This window comes from Mus caroli, unplaced genomic scaffold (genome assembly GCF_978045245.1).
Source record: "Mus caroli unplaced genomic scaffold, Mus_caroli_1 scaffold_7, whole genome shotgun sequence".
NCBI classification, from domain to species: domain Eukaryota; kingdom Metazoa; phylum Chordata; class Mammalia; order Rodentia; family Muridae; genus Mus; species Mus caroli.
This window is the reverse complement of record NW_028227262.1, coordinates 17,291,999-17,302,108: the sequence shown is the minus strand read 5'-3', so window position 1 is coordinate 17,302,108 and position 10,110 is coordinate 17,291,999. Positions and strand designations below refer to the sequence as shown.

Sequence of the window (10,110 nt, the reverse complement as noted above, 5' to 3'; positions counted from 1 at the left end):
GTATTCTGTATAGGGAACATTTTTGAACTTAACATTTCTTCTCTATACAATTGAAAGTGACAATGATTTTTTTTTCTGGACTCATTTGTTTTTATGAGAAGATATAATAGGTATTTGGTCTTTCAGGTCCTTATATTAATTATCTTGATTGTCTCTGGTTTTTGCATACAAATTTTGGAAGAGAATCATGTGCTAGACATTAAGAGGGGAAAGAAATGTGCTGGAGGAACAGAAATGGAAAACAGTGGAGGAAACTGGAGTCCTTTTAAAAGTCTACTTACCTTTAGGTTGCTGAGTCTGGAACACAGTCTCTTATTTTTTTTAAATATCAACATGTTGGTGCCCTTTTCCTGACCTTCTCCAGTCTCAGCAGAGTGTGAAAGAGATTTGTGTATTATGATAGAAAAATATCACTGAGAAACTCTAAAAACACAACAAATTCCATTTTATAGGAGCTGACATGGGAGACCTTTAGAAAAGTTCAGGGAAACCAAAATGCTGTACCCTGCTGCAGGTTAGTCAGGTTTGTGTAGGTGAGAACAGACAGGAGTGAATATATAAAATAGGTCCACTTCACAGGTGTCAAGTCTCAATTCCTGTTCTAATCCTTTTCAGTTTGTTAAGTTTGAAATAAAATATTGATTTGGTGGAATTAACAACAGAAATTTGTATTATAGTTTTCAATATCAGAAGTCTAATATTACTGGCCATATTTTCTTGACATTTCTACTGGATTTTAGATGATAGCTTATTTGCTAGGTCTTGACATGGGGCTTTTCTCTTGAACATGTAACCCTATCTTTTTTCTTCTTGTCTTGTTTAATTTCCCTGCATAAGGGAAGTGGGGAGGGAGGGTATGTGGGACTTTTGGGATAGCATTGGAAATGTAATTGAGGAAAAGACATAATAAAAATATTAAAAATTATAAAAAAATTAAAAAAAATATGCCAATATAAATCAGAGAGGGAAGAAGACAGGTATGCCTGTCTTTTAATGAAGATAAATAAGAGGGCAAGATAACGGGGGAACTGTCATTTAAGGTTCAAAATAATCTCTTTTAGAAAAAATGTGTGGAGTACTCTTCACAGCCTCAGGGGAAGGTGGAGCCTGGGGGTTCAAATATATTCTCTCTACAGAGTGTCATATTTCTCACTCATGGTTACCTTACTCCTTGTGTAGAGTGTTGCAGGTCTCAAAAGGCAGAGGTTAGCTTATGTAGGTTAAAGGTCAGCATTTTCTTAATCAGCTGTGCTCCAGATTCTTCTTTTTCTGACAGCACTTACTGCAGTGGCCCTCTGCGTGAAAGGGCTTCTAAAGGTATATATACCTCTCGAGGCCAGTCATCCTCTCAAGGCAATCCAATGAGATCAAAGATTTTTGCACAATTTGTCAGCATCAGATTTTCCACAAAAGAGAGGCTTACAACAGAACTTCTCTGAGTAGATACAGCCAACACAACACATGTCCACAGGTGTTACACATATAGCCTGCAGAAGAATTTCAGGAGCCCAGTCACAGTACAAAACAACCACAGGCATGAGGGTCATTTGGTAGTTATAGATATTGGATAGGACAAAATCAGCCAGCTTTACTCTCCCATTAATTGTCACCAGAATGTTCTCTGGAATAATGTGCCCTTTCCCCAGCCTTGTGTGGCTAGCCAGATATTAATTATTTGCCACGGTCTTAAACCAACCTAGCCCATCTAGGGTGGAGTCTTCAGACCTAGATGCAAGTCTTCTGTCTTTCCACATCCCCAGCTTCCTGAAGAAGAGGACTGCCCAGTGATCTTACTTTGCAACTCAATCCTGCTGAAACATACAACAGAACCCACTGGAAACAAAGGGATGGGCCTTTTGATTTTTCATTCTATTTAGAAAAAAAATCATACCTTGATCAAAGAACTTTGTCTTGGTTCATTATTTCTCTTGTCTGCCCACTCTATTCAATTCCACCTCTCCTTCCAGGTGTAAATGGTACTTCATGGCCTCTGGATGGCTCCAGGTGGCACCCAAATGAAGGACCTGGACACTGGGATACCAATGCGGGACACTGTCTTCATTGTGTCTCCACAGAAAACTGTAGAACATATTTATCATGTATGGTTGTATGCAACATACAGCTTTATTGTTAGCACTATAAATTTCATCTTTTGAAAGCTGTTGATTGAAAGCGTGCAAAAAGGATACAGGCTATTCTAAGAAAGCATCAATCCAATTCTGATATGAGCTAGGGGAAACAGCACATTGGGATGGGGACTATTATATAGGCAATTGACCACAGCCTCCAGGAGGTATGTCAGGCAAGGGGGGTAGGGTATAAAGGAATTCAAAATAAAAAAGAATAGACTAGACTAGACTAGAATGGAATGGAATGGAATGGAATGGAATGAAATGGAATGGAATGGGATGAATTTAAAAAAAAAAAAACAAGAAATAAGAGATGGTACATATACTAATGAGGAGAGAGAGAGAGAGAGAGAGAGAGAGAGAGAGAGAGAGAGAGAGAGAGAGAGAGAGAGAGAGAGAGAACTACAAGGGACATGACAAAATCAGGAGAGAAATTGCCTGACAATTCTGACCCCTACTGGAGATATTCTTAGTTCTGGCTACATCAGGTTCTCTTCCCTCTCCATATTGTCTGTCTTTGTTGCACACAAATCTTTCCATGTGTCAATTTGTGCCTGTTTTTCTTTCATTGTCTGAATGACTATTGTTCTATGTTTCATGTTGAAAAGGAAACAAAATGTTTAAAGATGTATGTGCTAGCTATCCATCTCTTGAATCAGTCTTAGCACAGCAGAGGCTGATGTAAATTAACTAGCACCATTAACCAGAAATCAAGCAAATCAAAAAAACAAACAAACAAAAAAACAAGAAAAACAAAACAAACAACAACAACAAACAACCCTACTAAAAATTTGAGTTTAACGGAGCAGATACTTCTCAAGTTCAAGGGGAAATAAGCTGATAGTTGTTTTTCCCTAGTAAAAATAATCTCTGCAGTTGTGATTATTGCATTTAGAAAATGACAAATTTCTTTTGCTCTTAAAACTAGAGAAAGCAAGAAAAATTAAAAATTTTGTTTGGACTAAATGTATAAGAATCATATAGCTGTTTCATTTTGTTTCTGACTTGTATTAAAGGTGTAAATATGATCTGCATCTTTTGGTTCTACAATATTGGCTTATAAGACATTTGGTATGATTAAAAAGTGTAACATTGTAACAGAAAGTTAGCTTTCAAGTGATAACTCTGGGTTGGAGATATTTAAAACAACAACATGTGGCATGATACAGACCAGGAAATCAGGCCTCTATAGATATTTCTAAATTGGGATAATATTTTAAGTAATTCTTATCCTAGAAACTAGACTTATTAGGGACAAGATTTAAAACAATGTCTCCTTAATGAGGTATAAAGGGTTGCACTGTCATGCATTCATTTTTTTTTTATTTAAAACAAAAATATGTCTTTACTTGTCGAAAGTATTTTGTACTTAAATGAACAATATTTCCAAGTTAGAACCAATGAATAGGGGCTTTTAAAGAGATGAGTAGCAATTGAGAGCACTGATTGAAGTTCCAGGGGAAACAATTTCTGTTACCAGAACATTCACTTGGTCAAAAAGATGGATGTCTCAATCTTCAGGGGGATTCTCCTAACTTCTTTTGATGTCAAGGGCCACCACTCTTGAATAAGTTAAATACAAGAATCAATTAAAAAGACTGAAACAAAACACATATGATTAATTAAAGGAAAAGATTTTATAGTGAATTATGCCAAGTGTAAATCCTTCAAAAATTTAACCAAAACATTAGAAAAACTAATCAGATCAATAATCTGTAGAGGCAGAAATTCTGTAATGGAACTGTCTACTAACGAAATATCTAAGGAAGAGATGGCTGTATTGCTGAAATCGTCTTAACCTTAAATTCAGCAAATTATTTTCTATTAAAGAATAAGGTTGATATAAAATGTATTGTCTTATATAAGCCTCATTTACTACAAAGATATTTTCCATTTGCTTATGAAAATATGAGTTTCTAAGCATATTTTTTCACTTTCTCAGCTAAAGAATACACAATATTTTTAATAATTCATTTTTTTCTTTTTCTAGTTATCATTATGTATTTTCTTCATTTCCATTTCAAATACTATCCTGAAAATCCCCTATACCCTCCCTTACCCCTGCTCCCCTACCAACCGACTCCCACTTCTAGGCCCTGATGTTCACTTGTACTAGGACATATAAAGTTTGCAAGACAAAGAGTCTGTCTTCCCACTGATGGCTGACTAAGCCATCCTGGGCTACCTATGCAAATATAGACACAAACTCGGGGGTGTACTGTTTAGTTCATTTCATGGTTCTTCCTATAGGGTTGCAGAACCCTTTAGTTACTTGGGTAATTTCAGAAGCTCCTTCATTTAGGACTTGTGTTCCAACTAATAGATGACTCTGAGCTTCCACTTCTGTATTTGCCAGGCACTGGCATAGTGCCACAGACCTTCTTTTTCCTGTGCCTGCGTAAAAACAGGTCTCTTGAGCAAATGGGCAAAGAGTCAGTTGACGACAGACAGAATCAAGCACACAAGAGAGGTGTCGAATCTGAATGTAATGTCCTGGTAAAACATGAGACTATTATATTACAGCGAATAACATAAATTGTAAAACATAACATATATGGTACACTGAAGTTTCCCAGGTGCAAGAGGAGTAACTACAAAAAGAATTTGCAGGAACCAGATAAATGTTTAGGTTATAGATAAGTGTCCCTCCAGATGCAAGAGGAGTGACTTTAAAAGGACTATGATTACTTAGAGATTAGTGCCTGCTTCTTCCCTGGCCAGGCCAGAGTTTTACACTTTGTTAAATGCTCCAGGGGGTTTAACTCTTGACAGGCTTCAAGAGTAATGTAGTGTTACTGACCCCGAAATTCTCTAGGCCTTGTTAAATTTTATCTAGTTTGGAGAATTCCCATTATCAGGATAGTATATCAACTTGCTCTGGTGTGGAATGTAGTTTGTAGTAAATATTTCTATCTCAGTGAGACTTTTAGTCTCTTTTTGCAGATAACTGAGCTAATGGCTAGTGTTTTATTGTTTTATGGTAGAGCTAAATTAGTTACTGAATAGGTTAAACTCCTTGCTGTTATCTGGGATCTTAGAACACTGGGAAAAGGCTTTAGCTATGTTAGAATACAATCTTAAAAGGCATTCACTATAAGGTAATGCTTAACAGAGTGCACATGAATCTATGCATTAAACTAATGCGGTGGGAATTTGATAATTGTGGGTTCAGGAGAAAATGCCAAATCTCCAGGAGAAGAATTACCATGGAACTCTGATCCTCAAGAACAGCTTCCAGGCTTTATGCCTGCCAAACTGATCCAAGACCTCCAGGAGAAAATCTACAGGAGAAAAGTTCTAGGAATTCATTTCTCATGAGCAGCTTTTTGGCATTACTGCCTCAAGCTGGCTCCACCGGAGTCCCTTGGCAGCATAGCTTCAAAAGAGACAGCTATATCAGGGTCCTGTCAGAAAAATCTTGCTGGAATATGCAATAGTGTCTGGGTTTGGTGTTTGTTGATAGGATGGATCACTGGGTGGGGCAGGCTCTGAAAGGTCCTTCTTCCCCTCTCAGCTCCAAACTCTGACTCTGTAACTTCTTCCACCGGTATTTTGTTCCCCGTTCTAAGAAGGAGCAAAGTATCCACACTTTGGTCTTCCATCTTCTAGAGATTCATGGTTTTTTTTCAAATTGTATCTTGGGTATTCTAAGTTTCTGAGCTAATATCCACTTATCAGTGAGTACATATCATGTGGGGTTTTTTTGTGATTGGGTACCTCACTCAAGATGATATACTCCAGATCCATCCATTTGCATAAGAATTTCATAAATTTATTGTTTGTAATAGCTGAGTAGTACTCCATTGTGTAAATGTACCATATTTTCTATATCCATTCCTCTGTTGAGGGACATCTGGGTTCTCTCCAGCTTCTGCTTATTATAAATAGGGTTTCTATGAACATAGAGGAGCATATGTTCTTATTACAAGTTGGAATGCTTTCTGGTTATATACCCAGGAGAGTTATTGCTGGATCTGCCTTTAGTACTATGTCCAGTTTTCTGAAGTACCACAGACTTATTTTCAGAGTTTTTGTACAAGCTTGCAATTCCACAGTAATGGAGGAGTGATCTTCTTTCTCCACATCCTTGCCATCCTCTGCTGTCACCTGAATGTTTCATCCTAGCCATTCTGACTGGTCTGAGATGGAATATCAAGGTTGTTTTGATTTGCATTTCCGTGGTGATTAAGGATGTTGAATATTTTTTCAAGTGTTTTCAACCCTTTGATATTCCTCAGCTGAGAATTCTTTCTTTACCTCTGTACCCCATTTTTAATGGGGTTATTTGAATTTCGGGAGTTTAGCTTCTTGAGCTCTTTGCATATATTGGATATTAGTCCCCTATTGGATTAAGGATTGGTAAAGATCCTTTCTCAATCTGTTGGTGGCCTTTTTGTCTTATTGACAGTGTCTTTTGCCTTACAGAACATTTTCAGTTTTATGAGTTTCCATTTATGGAGTCTCAATTTTACAGAATAAGCCATTGCTGTTCTATTCAGGATTTTTTCCCCTTTGTCCATATCTTTGAGGCTTTTTCCAACTTTCTCCTCTATAAGTTTCAGTGTCTCTGGTTTTATGGGGTGTACCTTGATCCATTGGACTTGAACTTTCGACAAGGAGATAAGAATGGATCAATTCACTTTCTTATACATGATAACAGCCAGTTGAATCAGCACCTTTTGTTCTAAATGCTGTCCTTTTACCCCTGGATGATTTTAGCTCTCTTGTCAAAGATCAAATGACCATGGGTGTATGTGTTCATTTCTGGGTCTTCAATATATTCCATAGTTCTTCCTGTCTGTTGCTGTACCAGTATCATGAATGATGTAGTCACAATTGCTCTGTATTACAAACTGAGGTCAGCCTGGTGATTCCACCATTTTTTTTTCTTTAATTGTTGAGAGTAGTTTTTGCTACCATAGGTTGTTTGTTATTCCATATTAATCTTAAATTACCCTTCCTGTGAAGAATTGAATTGAAATTTTGATGACATTTTGAATGTTTGAAATTTTGAAAATTTTGAAATTTTGATGGGGACTGCATTGAATCTGTGGATTGCTTTCGGCAAGAAAGCCATTTGACTATATTAATCCGGCCAATCCTTGAGCATGGGAGATCTTTCAATCTTAGAGTCTCACCAAGATATTTTATACTAATGTAGCTAAAGCGAAGGGTCTTGTTTCTCTGATTTCTTTCTCATACCATGTATACTTTGAGTAGAGGAAGGCTACTGATTTGTTTGAGTTAATTTTTTTGTTTACTTTTTAAAAATATTTTTTTCTTTTTTTTAATTTTTAATATTTTTTATTACATATTTTCCTCAATTACATTTCCAATGCTATCCCAAAAGTCCCCCATAGCGCCCCCCACTTCCCTACCCACCCATTCCCATTCTTTTGGCCCTGGCATTCCCCTATATTGGGGCATATAAAGTTTGCAAGTCCAATGGGCCTCTCTTTCCATTGATGGCCGACTAGGCCATCTTTCCATACATATGCAGCTAGAGACAGAGTCTGCTCCAATCTTTAAACAGTGACAACGATAACAACTAACCCCAGAGATTAAAAATATTTTATTACGTATTTTCCTCAATTACATTTCCAATGCTATCCCAAAAGTCGCCCATACCCTACCACCCTCCAGTCCCCTACCCTCCCATTCCCACTTTTTGGCCTTGGCGTTCCCCTGTACTGGTGCATATAAATTTGCAAATCCAATGGGCCTCTCTTTCCAGTAATGGCCGACTAGGCCATCTTTTGATACATATGCAGCTAGAGTCAAGAGGTCCAGGGTACTGGTTGGTTCATAATGTTGTTGTACCTACAGGGTTGCAGATCTCTTTATCTCCTTGGATTCTTTCTCTAGCTCCTCCATTGGGGGCCCTGTGATCCATCCAATAGCTGACTGTGAGCATCCACTTATGTGTTTGCAAGGCCCCAGCCTAGTCTCACAAGAGACAGCTATATCAGGGTCCTTTCAGCAATGCTTGCTAGTGTATGCAATGGTGTCATCGTTTGGAGGCTAATTTTGGGATGGATTCCTGGATATGGCAGTCTCTAGATGGTCCATCCTTTTATCTCAGCTCCAAACTTTGTCTCTGTAACTCCTTCCATGGGTGATTGTTCCCAATTCTAAGAAGGGGGAAAGTGTCCACACTTTGGTATTCATTCTTCTGTAGCTTCATGTGTTTTGCAAATTGTATCTTATATCTCAGGTATACTCTTTCTGGGCTAATATCCACTTATCAGAGATTACATATCATTTGAGTTCTTTTGTGATTGTGTTACCTCACTCATGATATTCAGTCACTTTGCTGAAGTTGTTTATCCTCTGTAGGAGTTCAATACTGGAATTTTTAGTCACTTAATAAAACTACTATATCACCAACAAAGAGTAATATCTTAACTTTTTCCTTTTCAGTTTGTATTCCTTTGGCTTACTTTTGTTGTCTAACTGCTCTGACTAGAGCTTCAAGTACTATCCTGAATAGATAGGGAGGGAATGGGAAGTCCTGTCTAATGCCTGAGATTTGTGGGATTGATTCACCTTTTTCTTCATTTAGTTTGGGTCTGGTTATTGATTTGCTGTATACTGGTTTTATTATCTTTATGTATCGGCCATAAATATATGATCATTCCAAGACTTTTAATATGAAGGGGTTTTGAATTTTGTCAAATGCATTTTGAGCATCTGATAAGATATTCATGAGATTTTTTTTTTAAGTTTTTATTATAGTGGATGACCTTAATGGATTTCAATATATTGAAACATCCCTCAGATAAAGTGGACTTCACCAAAATGAATGATCTTTTTGATTTATTCTTGAATTTGGTTTTAGAATCTTTTATTGAATATTTTAATATCATGAATCATAAGTGAAATTGGTTTGAAATTCTCTTTGCTGGGTATTTATATTGTTTAGGTATCAGAATAAATCTAGCTTAATAGAACAAATGGAATAGAATTCCTTCAGTTTCTACATTTTGGATTAGGGTGAGGATTTTTAATATTACTATTGAAAGTCTGAATGAATTTTGCACTAAAAACATTTGGCCCTGTTTGTTTTTGTTTTGTTTTGTTTTGTTTTGTTTTGTTTTGATTTGATTTGATTTGGTTTGGTTTGGTTTGGTATAAGTTTAATGACTCTTTCTATTTCCTTATCTGTTATAAGACAGTTTAGATACTTTATGTGATCCTGATCTAAACTTTGTACCTGATGTCTGTGTAGAAAATTGACCATTTCATTTACATTTTTCAGTTTTGTTCAGTATAGGTGATTGTAGATGGATGTGATGATTTTGGAATTTCCTCATTTTCTGCTATTATATCTCACCTTTCAATTTTGATTTTGATAATGTAGATATTGTTTCTGTGCCATTTAGTTAGTTGAGCTAAGGATTCATTAATCATGTTGATTTTCTCAAATAATAATCTCTGAGTTTTGTTGATTCTTTGTATATTTCTCTTTGTTTGGACTTGGTTGATTTCAGCGTTGAGTTTGATTATTTTCTGCCATCTAATCTTCTTGGGTGTCTTTGCTTCTTTTTGTTCTAGAGCTCTCAGGTGTGCTGTTAAGTTGTGTAGAACCTCTCCAACTTCTTTATGAAGCCACTCAATGCTATGAGTTTTCCTCCTAGCAGTGCTTTCATTGTGTCTCATAAGTTTGGATATGCTGTACCTTCAATGTTGTCAAATGCTAGTAAGTCTTTAATTTCATTCCTTATTTTATTCCTGGCCATGTTATCACTGAGTAGAGAGTGGCCAACTTCTATGGGTATATGGACTTTCTATTGTTTTAGTTGTTATTGAAGAGAAGCCTTAATCCCTTGTGACATGGTAGAACCCATGGGATTAATCCAATCTTCTGGTATCTGTTGAGACTTGTTTTGTGACCAATTTTATGGTCAATTTTAGATAAGGTACCATGAGGTGCTTAGAAGAGTTATGGTCTTTTATTTTAAGGTAAAAGGTGTCTCTGTTT

The 10,110-nt window shown here is 36.6% G+C and overlaps 1 pseudogene; it reads right to left on the bottom strand.

The window, feature by feature from the left end:
• Nucleotides 1-1,149: 1,149 nt before the first annotated feature.
• LOC110287917 (cyclin-dependent kinase 4 pseudogene) lies at nucleotides 1,150-9,868 on the bottom strand (annotated as a pseudogene).
• Nucleotides 9,869-10,110: the final 242 nt, after the last annotated feature.